This window comes from Podarcis cretensis (genome assembly GCF_951804945.1).
Source record: "Podarcis cretensis genome assembly, chromosome: 12".
NCBI classification, from domain to species: Eukaryota; Metazoa; Chordata; class Lepidosauria; order Squamata; family Lacertidae; genus Podarcis; species Podarcis cretensis.
In genome coordinates this window covers 57,930,308-57,943,097 of record NC_137181.1, presented here as the reverse complement: position 1 = coordinate 57,943,097, position 12,790 = coordinate 57,930,308, and the positions used below count along the sequence as shown (strand labels likewise).

At 39.9% G+C, this 12,790-nt stretch overlaps 1 protein-coding gene across 2 annotated transcripts in view; it reads right to left on the bottom strand.

Annotated features, from left to right (window-relative positions):
- The window catches only part of POU6F2 (POU class 6 homeobox 2), a 297,725-nt gene that overhangs the window by 219,964 nt on the left and 64,971 nt on the right, over window positions 1-12,790 (bottom strand). The gene's annotated exons all lie outside the window — the stretch shown is intronic.

Sequence of the window (12,790 nt, the reverse complement as noted above, 5' to 3'; positions counted from 1 at the left end):
AAAAATATTCGCCCATGCAATTCCATTGGCTTTAAAAGCAGTCATCTGATTTCATTGTACATTGCTACCCTGCAGTGGTATCATGAACTGAAGAAGCTATGCATGTATACAGTTCTTTTACAAATATAGGGCAACATTGCAACAGGCATGTACCAGCAACTTACGGTACTTTTTAAAATGTGGCTGCTTATAAGAGAGCAATGTTTTGTCTGATGGGTAGCTTCCCCTTAGAAGAAAGCTATTTGCCATTGCTGGACCAAGCACATATATATATATATATATATGGAGTGGATACACACTTATGACAAATCCTATTATCACAATCTTCATGTTTTAGAATGGCAAAATAACAGGCGTAGTAGAAATGTCATCAGCTTTCTGTGATGCTATTTACCCTGTAAAAACACAGGGTTCAAACAAGTAGAAAAGAGCCAGATAAAAGTGTATCTCCACTGATCGCAGGATAAGATCACTGGCACATAAGAGAATGAGCTATAAGTTGGGAAGTCTGTGGTTCAAATCTTACCCCAGATAGGAGCTCACTGAACAAGATCATCTCAGCTTCGCACTACCCTGTCTCCCCACCGCCTCCTGTCATATAGTGATCCTCCTTTTTTAGTTTAGTGCATCTGATTTATACGTTGCTTCGGACAACTGAAAGTGGCTTACAAAGAACAGAAAATACAAACTATTTAAAATTAAAAATAGATTAAAACAAAACAGATATACTAAGAGTGTTTGTCTAAAAGTACTCCACCCCACACTGGAATAAACACACACAGCCAGCCACTAAAAGCCGAACTATTAGTGTTGCCCAAATGCCCAGGAAGAAAAGAAGAACGTCCTTGGCAAGTGCCAGAAAGAAGCCATTTTCTGAAAGTGGCACTCCCTCTCCCAAAAGGTGGTTCCCAGTGACCATCAGTTAGGCAGGAGATGGTCTTGGGTACCAGTGGCGTAGCGTGGGGGGTGTAGGGGGGGCCAGCCGCACTGGGCGCAACATCTGGGGGGGGCGTGCTCGCCGCCTCCGGAGTCACCGAAGAGCCTCGGGCGCAGGCTGTAGCAGAGCCCCATGTCTCGCGGAACCGACGAGCTGTGTGCGCGTCCGGGCTGAAGGCGTCCGGCAGGCAGCGGCTCTCAGCGGTCCCCACGCGTCAGGGCCGCGGAGGGCGCGCCAGGCAGACCCTCCTCACAGCCCGCCGCCGCCACTGCTGCTGCAGCTGCTGGGCCATGTTGCATTTTCCTCGCCTCTCTGCCCTCCTCCTCCTCCGGGCAAGCATCATTGTTTGGGCAGCAGCGCCAGCAGCAACTCGCCTCAGATCACCTGACACGGACCCGCCGCCGCCGTCGTGGCTACCTTACCATAAATACCCCAGCCCAGGCAGCAGCAAGAAGAAGCTGGCAGCGGCAGCAGGTTAGGGGTTAGGGGCGCAAATTACTTGCCTTGCCCCGGGTGCTGACAACCCATGCTACGCCGCTGTTGGGTACCATAAGAGCACATGGGTCAGAGAGGTCATTGTGGGTGCATTCAGATGTTGGCGACACCACATTAGTTCTCCTGATTACAGCACCTCTGTCGCATTGTCCAGAGTTCCTTTCACACTGCAGTACCTGCTGCTACAGACCTGACACGTACCCAGGCTCCCCTGTGCCATTGGCAGGAGCTGCATTGGTGCCTCCAGAGCTGGGAGAGACCATGGACCAGATACTCAAAAAGTTTGCTTTCCATCACCTTTCGCACTCCATCAGTGACTTCCTCCATGGCAATCAGTGTTGACTGTGCTCTGCTCCGCTATCGGAGAGGGCTGCTGTGATGGCCTATCAGATTCCTCCACCAAGGTGCCCAGAGCCAGAGCAAAGAGGCATGATTTTTGCACCCACCTGGACTTGCACCCTGGCCCAGGGCCAATTCGGCCAACCCCTAGGTACGCACCTGTATGGAACTGTGGTTTTTTTTGGAGGGGGGTTACTGCTATACTGGCATGCTTCACAATATCTCATTCACTCCAGTGGGCATGGTGTGACACAACAACAAACTCCCCCAAATTTTGTCACTTTACGCCAGCAATTTTCCAAGTTAAGCGGGGCTGCAAGCAGATATTTCTGGAATCAAATATCACCGAAAGGAGCAATAAACATACACTATATTCCATTAGCTTCCCAGAAGTGGCTTTTATGTCATGTGAAAGCTCAAACGTAATGTGAAAATTAAAGCTAGGGAAATGGAATAAGCTGTTGTGTGAATGCAGCCTGCGTTTTCGATCGGGGTACTTCACTCTGAAGAAACGTAGGTAAAAAAAACATACAGTAACTACTTTCTTTTTCATTCTCTGTTACAGTAACTCACCAGAACCAGTGGCGTAGCGTGGGGGTGCAGGGGGGGCCGGCCACACCGGGCGCAACATCTGGGGGTTAGGGAAATCCACGGGTTAGGGGGCGCAAATCCATGGGTTAGGGGGCGCAAATTACTTGCCTTGCCCCGGGTGCTGATAACCCACGCTACGCCACTGACCAGAACCAAAATCCTATTAAAAATAAACAAGTGTGGCCTTAACTTTCAGCCCCACTGATTAATCAACTAGTTTTAGCTGATTAATTCACTGATTAAACTGGCTGCAGCTTGAAACTAGACTAAAAATTGTTGGAGTTTAAACAATAGCTGGAGGCATTTCAGGGTCTCAGAAAATGAAATTTCATCTTCCAGAGAGGAACAAGTTCTTCTTTTCTTAACCAATTTGAAAAGGAAAAAATTGACACTGAACTAAGAAGTAGTAGGTTAATGTTAAAGAGACAGACAACAATTTTAAGGGGCTGCACCTTGATTAAGTACTTGAAATACTTAGAAAGCAAATACAATTTCAGCTTCTTTAAGGAGAACAGCCTCTTGAGTCAGAATGGAAATGGAGTGTTATTCTTCTCCCGATGATGTGAGCTTTCAAACTAAATAGGCTTTGTCCCATTTCTGATAGTGTCAAAACTGTATCAGAACATAGGCATGGAGATGTCACATACAAACACACTTTTGTTCCCTTCAGTTTTACAGCTGGTTTTTACAATAATCAGTCAGGAACATAAAAAATAAAATAAAATTCTCCCCCAATCAGACTTTTTAAAGGATATATTACTGATGGAACTAATTAATTGGTATTGCCAGAAACAAGCCCCAAATTAGAAATTTGTGGTTGCAGCCAGGGCTGAGGGAAGAGAATATTCGCAAGTCAAGGTGAAATGGCATAAAACATAAATGCAAGTGAATAAATGTGTTAACATGATAGCTATTTGAAATTTTAAGCCATATTAATAAAATTAATACCAAGTGTGTATAAGACATACCATACTGCTTTGGGTGTATGAGTGGTCCCTAATCTTCTACCTACATCTACACTGTGTGTTTACATGCCATACTGATGATGCTCCACACAATCTCTAAATGGGATTTATTACTTGCAAATAACTCTCACTATTTTAGTAGAATTATCTTCCTAATAATGGGGTATGAGATCATCTTAAGTGCCATTACTTCAACTTAAATTTCATTTACATCTGTAAGTCTTATTTTCAGATAAGCAGCTTTAGGAATGAGGTGCGTGGAAGATTTTGTGAAGGGCCCGTTGCTCAGTATGAACATCTAAAAATACATTAACTGATTTCTTACTCTCCAGTGCTAAATGCCAAACATATGATGAGGAAGTTTTGTATAGAAAAGGATTTAAAACTGAAAATTACAGAAGCACCAGGAAGAACAAAAGCTAAGATAGAAAACACAATAACAGAACTATATAAAATAGGATATTAGAGAGAGAGAGAGAGGTATGCAAGAAGGTATTAAGTGAAAAAGGCTGGTGCATATTTGGGCAAATCTAACTTTCTTCTGGCTAACCTCCACATTCCCATGGAGAGTTTGAATAAATAACTATGTCCCATTCTCTCCCCCTTCACATCCATCTCCTTTTAATGTGTGAATATCTGATGTATTATTAATCTCAACCACAAACCAGCAAGGTTCTCAATCAAAGAACATACCCGTTCTCTCTCAAATTATCTGTTTACAGTTTGCTAAGAAATATGTTCCTTTAGAAACAGCAAGCATTTAAACTGCAATTTTACAGAAACAAATATCTCAGGGGTTATGTTTTTCTATACAATGCTTAACCGTTTGGCTGAAGTTGATGAAACTAACTTTTACTCAGAAAAGACCCACTGAACTTAATTACTAACTTTGACCTATTAATTTTAATGGGTCTACTCTGAGTAAACACTAGCTGAACACAATCCATATGGATTATGTCAAGGGAATTTGTTAGAAAATTGACGGCCAAGATGTGACCTTCCTACATGTTTGATGGAGTTGCCCGAAGCTGACGTCATTTGGTAAAAACACTTTAAAAGAAACTGAGAAAAGTATAGTACACATCAGTATTACCTGATATTCCAAAAGTGTAGAAATTTAAATAATGAAATGAAATATGAAGGTACGCAAACTATTTTTAAAATTTGCTAACAGCAGCTAAATCAGTCATTGTGGGTTCAACTACACCAGACATCTTTGTCTCTTTGGTCCCAATCCATTGGTACACATGCAAAGCAATGAAATTAACTCTATCTGCCAATCAGATGATTGGCACTGTCAGTTTTGACAGCAGCAGTCATATGTGCAGGAGCAAGAGGAGACTGAATGCCATGTCCTCATTTTTCCAAAGAGGCCATCAGCGCTGACAGCTCTAACTGTCAAATCTGGGGTACATTTGCAGTTCCAGATCCAGAAACAGAAACTGTGGGTTCAGCTCTGATTGCTAGAGGAAGCAGGAAAAATTCAGTAATCATGCAAACAACATTCACTTGCCTCATGGTTCTTGATCTAGCTGGGTATGTATATATGAGAGCCACCTCATGCCTATGTGCGAACCTCTCTGGATCAGCAGAGGGTAGCTGAATTCATTTTTCAATGAATGAGAAAATGAACTCAATAAGGCCCGTTTCTTTGAATTGTGTTGTATGTTCATGTCACATAGAGGCATTTTACATTAGGCAACACATAAATGTAATTTAGTGACGCGGGTGGCGCTGTGGTCTAAACCACTGAGCTTCTTGGGCTTGCTGATCAGAAGGTCGGCAGTTTGAATCCCCACGATGGGGTGAGCTCCCATTGCTCGGTCCCAGCTCCTGCCCACCTAGCAGTTCAAAAGCACACCAGTGCAAGTAGATAAATAGGTACTGCTCCGGCGGGAAGGTAAACGGCGTTTTCGTGCACTGCTCTGGTTTCACCAGAAGCGGCTTAGTCATGCTGGCCACATGACCCAGAAAAACTGTCTGCGGACAAATGCTGGCTCCCTTGGCCTGTAAAGCGAGATGAGCGCCGCGACCCCAGTCGTCTGCGTCTGTTAGGGTCCTTTACCTTTACCTTTTTAAATGTAATTTAATAAAGTCATCACCATCATTTTCATTCATTCAAAAACGAATGCTCTGTGGAATGAATGAAGAGCTCCAGTTTTTGTTATTAACATATCCATCCCATTTAGGGATAAAGGGGCCTTATCTTTCTCCAGAGAGGCAACAGCAGAACTAATTTTGGCAGCTACTCTTTGCACCCAACATTTTATTTTCCCCAAATGCCCCGAACTTTGGATCATTCCAGGGAGAAAGCTGACATGTTTGTGGTGGCCAGTGATTCCCCCCCCACTTGGAATGCCCCAGTGATGCAACATTTAGAGCATTCTGTGCATATAAAATGGGCAGCCACCCAAATCTGCTTCATTGCTGTTACCTCCACAGCAAAAAAGAAAAGTCAGATAAAAACTACAACAATAACAATTTTATTATTTCTATCCCACTGGTCTGCCCCAGCCACTCTGGGGGGCCAAGTCAAAGAAACAAGTCAAAGGAAAATTAGAAATTTGAGTTTAATAAATTAATAAGGAAACAAATGGTAATTAATATTGAAACTAAAGGTTTCAGCACAGGAAAACAAATGGACTAAAATAATTAGGAAAAATGTTCTGCATACACTTAGATCAGATGGTTAATCTGACATTTTACATTAATGGCAAAAGTTAATTATGCATAGTTACATATGAGTAATTTCTATTTATAGCAGTGTGGCTAACTTCCAAGTAAATAGTTTTGGGGTTAGATTGTAAGAACACTTTTAAGTAATAGGTTCTAGTCATTGGTTATGAAACAGGAGTGAGTATTGGTTTCCCTCAACTACTGCAGAACACAATGTTGCACGTGTGTGTGTGTGTGTGTGTGTGTGTGTTTGTCTGTCTGTCTGTCTGTCGGTTTCATTTGCTCTGTTTTGCTAGTATTTTGTGACTTTTAAGCCATGACTAAGCATATACACTTTCCAAGTCTAACTCACTGAGTAATAATCATACCATATACAACTAAATATATTGCACATTTTAGTGATGATTTGCATAGAATACCCAGTCCTACCCCTGCTTCGAAATGATGAAAAACTAGGGATAAATTACTTCTTTTAAATTAAATAATTACAGTGCTTTTTAACTGTCTTTATTTATGCACCTGAAAAAGGTCCAAAAAACACACCTGAAAACCATAATCTAAGTACATGAATATATATTTTAGCACAACCTTTCTCTACAAACCATTTTCATAAGCAATTTTGTTTTGCGTGATTACCCAAATTGCTGTTCCTGAACATGTCTGCAAGGATTTATACTTAAGACCGAGAAATCATGTTATGATGTTTCTTTTGTATAAAACATTTACTCAGTATTTGTTCATTTGCTGTGAGGTCCCCTTCCTCCAAGTTGCTCAGAGCATCAATTTTAGACATTCATGTGGTCTGCCATACAAAAGAGAAATTAGTGCCTGATTTATACAGTATCTATAAGGGAAATATTATGTGTGTAATTTCCCACTCATACACTCAGCGAAGTTATGTGGAGCCCAGTGGCAAAAATGTGCATGGAACACAGGACAGGACTGCAACCTAAAAGCTACAACTTGTGAGTGCAACTTGTGGGTGCAAGAACAGGTGGCACTATATACTGCTATAATAGTTTCAGCATATAGAGCAGGAGTATTCTCTAAAGTTTTCAGCACAGTTGTTTCTGCTGCCAAAGAGGCAAGCAGATTTTTATACTGAAAAGCAAAGTGCATGCCTGGCAGTCAGAGAGCAGTTCAGTTGCAAATTGTGGTTCTCTCTACCGAGATTTCATTTTTGTTCTTCTCTTTTGGACTACAGTCTTTGTTACTGAAGTAGTTTGCTAGATAATTAATGACAGATTGATCATTAACTATTGTTTATTTATTCATCAAAACTATACTGTTTATCCATTTTGGGGGGAAAGTTTGGCTTATTTTAAAGCTCACAGGACTATATAATATTGCACTTCTTTCTTGTTCTGAGCAAAGTACATAGATGGGGAAATGTTGCATATGTTAGATAAGAATATGCCCAAATGCTTTGATATATGTTGTGAAATCATGAATGTGTTTTAACCAGAGCAGATATGGTTATATACAACTCTTAAGGTGAACTCTAAAAATAAAAGCATTTTGTTCAAGAACATGAACCCCCTTGAACATGGAAAATTCCAAACCATAACAAGGAGTCGCAAAGTATTTTCCACCATCCAATTCATTCCCCAAACTTTCCATTAAGAAAAACCTTAGAGTCCTTTATAGCATGGATAAAAACCTCAATCTCATAATAGCGGTCCTTTCTGCCCCAAACCAGTTTTTCAGGCATTGGTCTCAAAACATCAATACTTCCTAGTGGTCTACTTAAATACCTGCCAATATTTGGTGTTGCTCTGTCCCCTAAAATGTCTATGGGCATTTGACAGCAGATGAATGAAAGCAAAACTAAAAAATTGTGTTTTTTAACTAGCCAGTTAAGCACTGAAAGTCTCGCCCATTTAATTGGGAGAGCTAAGAGCGCGCATAACTCTTTCCCAGTGAAATCAATGGGAACCAAGCCTGCAAGGGTAATTCCATAATTCTTATACACAGTTAACTGAGAGTACAGGCCCAAGGAGATGAGGTGCTGGGAGATTCATGATCAGATCTTCTATGGATTTGTTTGTTTGTTTTAGTTTTAGTTATTGGGGAAGGGGCTGAATAGGAGCAGGTGTGAGAGTATGTAACCTTTTAGAATTGTGTTTTTCTCCCCTTATCTAAATCACCTACGAACCTTTCCCTGTAGATCAGGTATGTGGTGCCTGTTCTAGTGCTATTCTCCCAGAGCTATTTGGGGATCCCCACAGCTATTTGGGGATCCCCACTAAAGGAGATCTAATCATATATCTCCCAGCATCTCAACTAGTTATTCTACTGAAATCAGGGGGGCTATACATGGGATATACATTTGGCTATGCCCTGTTTCTTTTTCTTTTAAGGGAGTAAACCACTGGATTTTATTATTTTAGCACTTTAATTCTGAAAAGTTATGCAGCATATGCAAAGGTAACTTTGATTCAATAAAGCAACTGACTTCACCAACTTGGTACTCTCCTGATGTTTTAGACTACAACACCCATCAGTCCCAGCCTGGGGCTGGTGGGAATTGTAGTCCAAATCACCTGGAGGGCACCAAGTTGATGAAGGCTGTGATAAATCCATTAGTGCTAACAAAGAGTACTGTGTGTGTGTGTATTTTCCAGGCACTTGTTATGATCACTAAACAGTCTTAAAAGTTCACAAAACATGTCAAGAAGTTGGCTCAAATGTTCCCGTTTCCCACATCATAAATAGATTTTCACTTTGGGTTACATATATAGGAAAACTGGAATTGGAGTCTATCTGACTATTAATGTAATGTATTATTTCCCCCCCACACACACCTGATTGGGAGGACCAGTCAAAATTGTCGGTCACTTCTAAAGCTGATTTCAGGGGCAGTTGGGCTGTACCTCAAATGGAAGACTTTGGTTTTGCAGATGAACTTTATTTACTATACGTTCAAAATCCCACGTTTCGATACGAACAGCATCGTTCTGTGCTGCCGGGGAGTAGGAGCCTAAAAGAGCTTCTTATCGTCTTCCTCTGGCAGCCCGACCCACTCCGTGAATTCGGGTAGTGACAGCGACCAGCAGGAGACAGCGGTCTCTGCGTGGCCCAGCACAGCCCCACAGAGCAAGCCAAGGGGGGGGGGGGGGAGCTGTGGCCCTAGAAGGTGCTGCCAGTGGCCCTAGACCACCAGAAAAAGCCAGTCCCCTAACCCTAGAACAACTTTGGTATTCTGTAGGACTGCAGTAAGAGACTTTTTAGGGGCATGCAGGACACAGGTGGAGGTGCAAACCTCTGAGACACTACAATTAATATAGGGAATATGGTCAGGGCTTTAGCCCTTGGTATTTTATGCCTGATCACATGAAGAGACTGGTGGTGAATGCTTAAAACAAAAATATAGTTATGGTGTATATAAATGCCATGTCAAGGATTAATAATTATTTGTTCTAAAACTGTTATTAGGTTTAAAAGATCATGCGGGAAATAGTATTCACAGAGTCAAATTATATAGTACACATTCTGTCTGCTGTTAAGCTTGTAAGAGACCTAAAATTGTGCCAATGTCATGAACTGGAGATGCAGTACTACAGTGAACATATATTTATTAATTCTTTGCACAGCGGCAAGCCTATAAATTAAATCATTCGACAAACTTTTTGCTTATTTCTTAATATTCTCATGCTAACTAAAATAGGGATCAACTCCCCTCATACCACTATTAATAGGAATAAATAATGTATCACTTAAATGCTACATGGTCTTCTGTGACCTCATGTTTCTCAATGAAATCTGGATTTATATCACATTAGTGTAATGTAGCTCTTAGAACTATGCAAGTTAAGCAAAATATTACTCTTGATGTAATACTTTAGTGAACACAGTGGTCCTTTATCACGACTTTTGCATTCACTTTAAATGGAACTTAGGTTCACCCAGGTAATATTTTCCCAGAATTAAGCACAGGAAAGATATCAGATGTTTATAAGCTGATGAGCACAAGAATTAGGGTTTCATTGAGGAAGGAAGGTACTTTTTAATTGAAGGTACTTCACAAAATGAAGACTAGGACATAAAAATATATTAAAACCAGTTGCATTAGCCAAGGATCTTTGTCAAAGTTCTTAGCATTTGTTTGAAAGCTAAATAAACTCAGACTAGCGTTCTTCAGTTCTCTGCCACTGGTGCCAAAGTGTACATTTTGGAGGTAAGCCAGACCTGTGTTGTATTGCCTTCACAAGCCAAAAAAGAAAAAGATGGAGGAAGAGGAGAAAGAAGAAAGAAAGAGTACTGTACTATCAATCTTAATCTTGAATCTCTGCCACCTAAACCTGGAGCTGCTGCCTGGAAAAAAGCCAGCTTCCTACTATGTCCCATCAGATATTAACACATAAAACCGCCTAACACTACAATTGTGGGAAACTGTGAGATACTGCAACGCTGGGGGGGGGGGTGAGTGGAAGTTGAGGGCCTCAGCCCTTATTCCATCCCCTTGTCGGTGTTAAGAAGAGATACACTCTTGACAAAGATGCAGAGCCCTATACAATAATAAAAATGTTTAACCAAATGATGAAAGCGTGACATCCAGATACATAAACAATGATGATAAAATGTGACCTGAATAATGACATCAACTTTTCTAAACACTGGGAAAGTGTTACGGAAGACAACAGCGCCGTGGGGAACTTTCTCTTCTACAGACAAGAAAATTGAATGTCCTAATTTTGTTTAATTAAATATACAAAATCACACTACAAATTACAGGCATGACATGGTCTAAACATTCCAAGGTGTCTCTGATACACTTCTATTGCCTTTTATAGCCAAAGATTCGTCCCTTTCTCCTCCTACATCTCCCCTTAATTAGAGGTACATATAATCTGAATGCAAAGTACAACTCTATTATAGAAGTGCCTTCTATACACGGATATTTAGTGCCGCCCCCCTCAAGCATTGTCACTCAAATCAATGGAACTGTTTCTGATTAAGGCTGCAATCCTGTGACATTTACCTGGGATTGAGTACTATAATCTCAATGGGTCTTGTTTCTGAGTAGACATGTATTGGACTGGCCTGTTAGTGGTTTAAAGAGGATTATTTACAGCTATTCACTCCAGCTGCATCAAATACATGCAAATGAGGAACGTGATCTTTTGCTCTCTTGGTAATGTTAAAAGAAGGAACCATCAGCCAAAATTCAACTGTTTCAAGTCCCATTGATACAAATATAAGATTTAAGTGCTAAATATCCGTTGAAATCATTGAGATTTCACAGTGTTTATATTAATTTAAGAAGATCTAATTTTTAGTCACTTTTCTTGCATATTTTTCATCATGAATTGACCTGTTGCAATTTAATTCTATGACAATCTAAAACAATATGGAAATATTATTCTTATTCTAGCAATACCTGAACAGAAGTTTCCTACTATAAATAACCATATAATCATCATTAAGGAGATGCTATTCTTTATTATAAAACTTGTGTCTTTACTTAAAGCACATAGCCTGATTGAACAGCAATCAAGAGTACAAATAGTTTTGTTCTAAGTTTGATGTCTAAATGAATTTAGCAGTAAATAGTGTTGGATAGCCAACTTCCAAAGCAGCCAGATTTTTAAAATCAATCTCTTACTTTTCAAAATACTTGGACATATAAGAATATTAAAATTGTTCAGATGTTACTTGGAAATATCAGCTTTATAATTTTTGAAAACATCACATGTCACTCCCTGCATGAAATAGATTCAATTAGATGGCAGCTAAACATTCACATGTGAAAAGGAAATTGTCTTATTTTTTCTTCTTTTCATAGAAATAGATATCACTAACAACTTATATTTAATAGGAAATGACAGTCTATAGTGGGCATTATATAATTCAAATATAATTATGCAATTGGTGATGTTATATAATTACATTATCTTTTTGTGCATCTACCTGTCTCTCTAAAATGATAGGGCATCTCTTTTGATCAATATTGCATGAACCTCTTGCAAAAACCATTTTGCAGCTTATTGCTGTAGTGAAAATACAGACATCTGAGTATATCTTCACCTTCCTTACAGATTTCAAAAATAACAATAATTTTGGTTGTTGTTTTTTAAAAGGTACATTCTTTTTCCAAACAATATACTTTTGTAAAATACAAATGCATGTTTCCTGTACAGGCTTCCTAGCCCTTTTTTTAAAAGCGTAACACGTGGAAATAATTAAAAGAGACTCTTTCAGAAGCAATTGCTGTAGAATCCAAATGTCACATTCTGCTGTGTAGTAGTGCTCCAGCACAGACATATATCAACATCTATCACTCAAGCACACCCCCCGAACACGCTCTGCTCCCTTTTCTGATTAGAGATTACAGTTGCTTGAGTTGTCTTACAGGGTGTCACTGGTTTGAATGACAGATGTCTGGGCTGGAGTGTCACACTTCTTATTTTCATTTTGGATATGAAACCAATATTCCTGAAAGGCTACGTTTTCTTTAGCTATTATCCAGCTGTTTAAAACACACAGTTTACCCACAGTATGCCAGAATGTACCATTCAATACATTTCTAGTCCACAAAATGTATTTCATTTCCTTCTTTCATTTAAAATACATAATTCTTTAAGTTTACACTAAATTAAACTCAAATCAAATTTTCCTAAAGTGGAATTATAATGGCTAACCAAAGGTGAGAAAACATGATCTCTTTTTAAAGAGCGACAAAAAAGGGGGGGGGACTCCTCTTCTAAATATTTAAGAAAAGTTTACTCTGGACAAGAGAGTGTTCAGAGACAGCGCAAGGAAAATCTGAAAGGCTGCCTGCACCCTC